The sequence below is a fragment of the Etheostoma spectabile genome, unplaced genomic scaffold (genome assembly GCF_008692095.1).
Source record: "Etheostoma spectabile isolate EspeVRDwgs_2016 unplaced genomic scaffold, UIUC_Espe_1.0 scaffold00010895, whole genome shotgun sequence".
NCBI lineage: Eukaryota > Metazoa > Chordata > Actinopteri > Perciformes > Percidae > Etheostoma > Etheostoma spectabile.
The window spans coordinates 1-6,336 of record NW_022603876.1 but is presented as its reverse complement, the minus strand read 5'-3'; the positions used below and the strand labels follow the sequence as shown (position 1 = coordinate 6,336).

The 6,336-nt window shown below is 45.6% G+C and overlaps 1 long non-coding RNA gene and 1 pseudogene across 1 annotated transcript; one reads left to right on the top strand and one right to left on the bottom strand.

The window, feature by feature from the left end:
- Positions 1-1,761: 1,761 nt before the first annotated feature.
- Positions 1,762-4,586, top strand: LOC116679368 (H-2 class II histocompatibility antigen, A-D beta chain-like; annotated as a pseudogene).
- Positions 4,587-5,048: 462 nt separating this feature from the next.
- LOC116679367 (uncharacterized) lies at positions 5,049-5,339 on the bottom strand. The gene is made up of 2 exons (XR_004329492.1): positions 5,226-5,339; positions 5,049-5,131 (listed from the first exon to the last, which is right to left on the bottom strand). It is a non-coding gene; the product is annotated as an uncharacterized LOC116679367 (long non-coding RNA).
- Positions 5,340-6,336: the final 997 nt, after the last annotated feature.

Below are 6,336 nucleotides of genomic sequence, written 5' to 3'. Positions count from 1 at the left end.
TCAGCCTCTACACAGCAGGTAGGACCAGTACTCACTGTATACTACTAGTACTTCATCAGCCTCTACACAGCAGGTAGGACCAGTACTCACTGTATACTACAGTACTTCATCAGCCTCTACCAGCAGGTAGGACCAGTACTCACTGTATACTACTAGTACTTCATCAGCCTCTACACAGCAGGTAGGACCAGTACTCACTGTATACTACTAGTACTTCATCAGCCTCTACACAGCAGTAGGACCAGTACTCACTGTATACTACTAGTACTTCACAGCCTCTACACAGCAGGTAGGACCAGTACTCACTGTATACTACTAGTACTTCATCAGCCTCTACATAGCAGGTAGGACAGTACTCACTGTATACTACTAGTACTTCATCAGCCTCTACACAGCAGGTAGGACCAGTACTCACTGTATACTACTAGTACTTCATCAGCCTCTACACAGCAGGTAGGACCAGTACTCAAGTATACTACTAGTACTTCATCAGCCTCTACACAGCAGGTAGGACCAGTACTCACTGTATACTACTAGTACTTCATCAGCCTCTACACAGCAGGTAGGACCAGTACTCACTGTATACTACTAGTACTTCATCAGCTCTACACAGCAGGTAGGACCAGTACTCACTGTATACTACTAGTACTTCATCAGCCTCTACATAGCAGGTAGGACCAGTACTCACTGTATACTACAGTACTCATCAGCCTCTACACAGCAGGTAGGACCAGTACTCACTGTATACTACTAGTACTTCATCAGCCTCTACACAGCAGGTAGGACCAGTACTCACTGTATACTACTAGTACTTCATCAGCCTCTACACAGCAGGTAGGACCAGTACTCACTGTATACTACTAGTACTTCATCAGCCTCTACACAGCAGGTAGGACCAGTACTCACTGTATACTACTAGTACTTCATCAGCCTCTACACAGCAGGTAGGACCAGTACTCACTGTATACTACTAGTACTTCATCAGCCTCTACATAGCAGGTAGGACCAGTACTCACTGTATACTACTAGTACTTCATCAGCCTCTACACAGCAGGTAGGACCAGTACTCACTGTATACTACTAGTACTTCATCAGCCTCTACACAGCAGGTAGGACCATACTCACTGTATACTACTAGTACTCATCAGCTCTACACAGCAGGTAGGACCAGTACTCACTGTTATACTAGTACTTCATCAGCCTCTACATAGCAGGTAGAACAGTACTCACTGTATACACTAGTACTTCATCAGCCTCTACACAGCAGGTAGGACAGTACTCACTGTATACTACTAGTATTCATCAGCTCTACACAGCAGGTAGGACCAGTACTCACTGTATACTACTAGTACTTCATCAGCCTCTACACAGCAGGTAGGACCAGTACTCACTGTATACTACTAGTACTTCATCAGCCTCTACACAGGAGGTAGGACCAGTACTCACTGTATACTACTAGTACTTCATCAGCCTCTACACAGCAGGTAGGACCAGTACTCACTGTATATACTAGTACTTCATCAGCTCTACAAAGCAGGTAGGACCAGTACTCACTGTATACTACTAGTACATCAGCCTCTACACAGCAGGTAGGACCAGTACTCACTGTATACTACTAGTACTTCATCAGCCTCTACACAGCAGGTAGGACCAGTACTCACTGTATACTACTAGTATTTCATCAGCTCTACCCAGCAGGTAGGACAGTACTCGATAATACTCTGATCATAGTGTTTCTGTGTTTTTTCTTCCGATGGATTCATGCATTATCGTCTGGCCCGGTGTGTGTTTAACTCGTCTGATCTGAACGACATCGAGCTCATCGACTCTTATTATTACGACAAGGTGGAGTACACCAGGTTCAGTAGTAAGGTGGGGGAGTTCGTCGGGTACACGGAGTACGGAGTGAAGAACGCTGAGTACTGGAACAGTCTGGCTTCATTTCTGGCTGGAGAGAGAGCTGAGAAGGAGAGGGTCTGCAAACACAACATAGACCTCTGGTACAAGAACGTTCTCTCTAAATCAGGTGAGTTATTCTCTTACATCATCATCTCATAGATCTTAATAATAATAATAATAATAACTTATTCTGAACCTGTTCTGTTTATGAATATTTAATTATTATTATTATTTAAATTAAACAGTAAACTACAACTATAATTAATATAATTAATATTTAATGATTTTAATGTTAAATCACAGCTCCACCTGCTGGTCTAACCCTGGTACGCAGAGATACTCATAATACTTATTAATATAATAATACATTATAATATTATAAATATACATAATACATAATAATATTAAAATAATAACACATATTAATATTATATATATATATAGTAATATAATATTTTATAAAGTTATATATATCTTAACGTTGTCTCTTACTGTTAACGGCGGGTGTTATAACGGTGGATTCTCCCAGAATGCCACTGTGATACCTGTCACCAACCATCAGAGCCAGTGGGAGGGGCCTAAGTGAACGCACCAATCAGGGACGTGTGTTTGTGTTTTCAGCAATCCGTACGTCCGAGTCCACGCGGCCCACGCCCTGGGGGGAAAACACTCGGCCATGTTGGTCTGCAGCGTCTACGATTCTACCCCAAACAGATCGGGTCACCTGGACCAGGGACGGACAGGAAGTCACCTCTGATGTCACTTCCACTGATGAGCTGGCAGACGGGGACTGGTACTACCAGATCACTCCACCTGGAGTACACGCCCAGGTGAGGACCTGCAGGACCAGGAGGGTCCAGGTCTAGTAGGGTCCAGGTATAGTAGGGGCCAGATCCACTCTCACCTGGAGTACACGCCCAGGTGAGGACCTGCAGGACCAGTAGGGTCCTGGTCTAGTAGGGTCCGATCCACTCTAACCTGGAGTACACGCCCAGGTGAGGACCTGCAGGCCCAGTAGGGTCCTGGGTCTAGTAGGTCCAGAGCCACTCTACCTGGAGTACACGCCCAGGTGAGACCTGCAGGCCAGTAGGGTCCAGGTCTAGTAGGGTCCAGGTCTAGTAGGTCCAGATCCACTCTAACTGGAGTACACGCCCAGGTGAGGACCTCCAGGCCAGTAGGGTCAGGTCTAGTAGGGTCCAGATCCACTCTCACTGGAGTACACGCCCAGGTGAGGACCTCCAGGGCAGTAGGGTCCAGGTCTAGTAGGGTACAGGTCTAGTAGGGTCCAGGTGAGGACCTCCAGGGCCAGTAGGGTCCAGGGCCAGTAGGGTCCAGGTCTAGTAGGGTCCAGGTGAGGACCTCCGGGCCAGTGGGTCCAGGTTAGTAGGGTACAGGCCCGTAGGGTCCAGTCCAGTAGTGTACAGGTCCAGTAGGGTCCAGATTAGTAAGGTCCAGGTCCAGAAAGGTAAAAGACCAGTAAGATCCAGTTTTAGTAAGGTTCAGGTCCAGTAAGGTCAGTAAGGTCCAGGCCCAGTAAGGTCACCTCCAAGTCCACTAAGGTCCAGGCCCAGTAGGGTCAGGTCCAATAAGGTACAGGTCCAGTAAGATCCAGTTTCAGTAAGGTCCAGGTCCAATAAGGTCCAGGTCCAAAAAGGGACTGGTACAGTACCAGTATATGCAGGTCCAGTTCGTAAGGTAAAGTTTAATAAGGTCCAAGTCCAGTAAGGTACAGGTACGGGTCCATTAAAGTCCAGGTCCAGTACGGTCCAGGTACAGTAAAGTCCAGGTTAAGGTCCAGTAAGGTCTAGGTACAGGTCCAAGTCCAGTAAGGTCCAGGTCCAGTAAGTTCAGGTTTCTTCAGTGAGAGACAGAATCTCTGAAGTGCTGGTTTGGTCCAGGTTCTGGTCCAGGTTCAGTAATGTGCAGGTCCAGTAAAGTCCCGGTCAATTAAGATACAGGTCCAGTAAAGTTCAGGTCCATGTCCAGTAATTTCCAGGTCCAGTAAGGTTCAGGTTTCTCTTAGTGAGAGAAGGAATCTCTGAAGTGCTGGTTCTGGTCCAGGTTCTGGTCCAAGTCCGGGTTTCTCTGATGTGCTGGTTTAGGTTCTGGTCCAGGTCCAGGTTTCTCTGATGTGCTGGTTCTGGTCCAGGTCCAGGTTTCTCTGATGTTCTGGTTTGTGTCAGCAGGTCTGGAGAGAAGATCTCCTGTATGGTGGAACACGCCAGCCTGAGAGAACCTCTGATGACCCCCTGGGGTAAAAACCTGTCTCTCTCTCTACCTGTCTGTCTCTCTACCTGTCTCTCTCTCTACCTGTCTGTCTTTCTACCTACCTGTCTCTCTCCTGTCTGTCTCTTTAACCTGTCTCTCTCTCTACCTGTCTACCTTTCCCCCTGTCTGTCTGTCTCCTCACCTGTCTCTCTCTCTATCCCTGTCTGTCTGTCTCCTCACCTGTCTCTCTCCCTCTCCTGTCTGTCTGTCTCCTCACCTGTCTCTCTTTCTACCTGTCTGTCTGTCTCCTCACCTGTCTCTCTCTCTCCCTGTCTGTCCGTGTCCTCACCTGTCTCTCTCTCTCCCTGTCTGTCCTCAGACCCGTCCATGCCTGAGTCTGACAGGAACAAGATTGCCATCGGAGCCTCAGGACTGAGTCTGGGTCTGGTCTTATCTCTGGCTGGATTCATCTACTACAAGAGCAAGACCCGAGGTCAGACCAGTACTCCATGTGGATCACTTCAGACCTCTTTACAGGACATTAGACCAGTTTCACAACAGTTCCCGTTTCAGAGGAGTTACAGAGCAAGTCCAGATAGTTCCAGTCTCAGAGGAGATATAGACCAGGTCCAGATAGTTCCAGTCTCAGGAGGTTAAAGACCAGGTCCAGATGGTTCACGTCTCAGAGGAGTTCCAGAGCAGGTCCAGATGGGGTTAATCTTAAAAACTCCTTCTGAAACGGTCTCTAAGAGTTCTCTAAAGTAACCTTTTGTTTTGTTAGTTTCAGACCGGTTCAGTTCTAAGGACTAATGTCAGGAGTGTGTCTCTTCTCTTTATCCAGGACGGATCTGGTTCCAGTAGCTGATTCTGGACCTGGTTCTGGTCTGCAGCTGTTGTCAGATGGATTAAACCAGTGCTGCTTCAAACCGCTTCGTGTGTTCCAGCTCTGCAGACTGTCGGTGCTGGACCGACTCAAATCCTGATTCTCTCATGATCTGGACTCTGATACTCAGCTGGTCTGAACCTGACCCAGGACTGTAGTGTTACTCTGACGGTCCTGGACCAGGTCTGAACTGACCAGGACGTAGTGTTACTCTCATGGTCCGGACAGGTTGAACCTGACCCAGGACTGTGGTGTTACTCTGACAGTCCTGGACCAGGTTTAGTCTGGACTCTGGTGTATCCCAGCTGGATCTGAACTCTGATTCTTTACTGTGTGAAATCAATATTTAACATCTGCTTCTATAACACTCTGGTCTCAGCAAGGTCCAGGGACCTGGGGATGGGGGGGCAGGGTTGGTTGGTAGAGTTCTATAGATTTAAATTAGATTTAAATAAGATTTCTATGATATTTCTATGATATTCTGGATTTTCTGGTGTGGAACATGTTCTGAGTCTAATAAATGATCGAAACCTCTCGGTGGATTTATTATATTTCTTATTGACCAGATAAGAAACTATGTAATAATATCATATTATTATATAATAATATGATATTATTATTAGGGCTGTCAAATGATTAACATTTTTAATCAAATTAATCAGAATTGTCAGTGGATTAATCAGGATTAATCACTATTTGCAATTACACCTGAATCCTAACCATTTTTTTTCTGAAATGCATACCAAAAGATAAATAACAGGACACGGATACATCATTTTCATATTATGTCTGTTTATTAACACTAATAATAAAATAATGGTGGTTTAAATCAAGCTGAAACATACACACCATAATATTTGTCTTTGTGGTGTCTCTTGGGATTCCTCTTAACCAGGATGTAGTTTACAGTCTTCAATGGAACAGAAAGCAATAATGTAGTCAATCATAGACATGGCATTCCACATTTTGCACAATTGAGTCATAGGTTTTATGTTGGAAAAAAACATTTCAATAAAACTTTTAAATCAAACCAAGAACAATCTTTTACCTTTTCCTCCCTTCTTTAATCCGTTGCTAACTACTAGAAACATGTTGCACTGGACCTGGTCTCTTTTGTTGAACGTCACCTTTCAATCTACTGAGCTTCATCATCTTTCAGCCAGTCGCTGAGCCAAACATAACTTGTTACCTTTTGAAAGTAAAGCTGGGCTTTTTGGTTCACAACGGGACCTGCAACTGAGAAAAGTCGTTCACAGGGAACGTGGTTGCAGGAGTGGCTAGATGTTGGTGAGCTAGTGAGACCAGCTTCTCATGGGCTCTGAATGAGATGCCCACCACCTCAACGG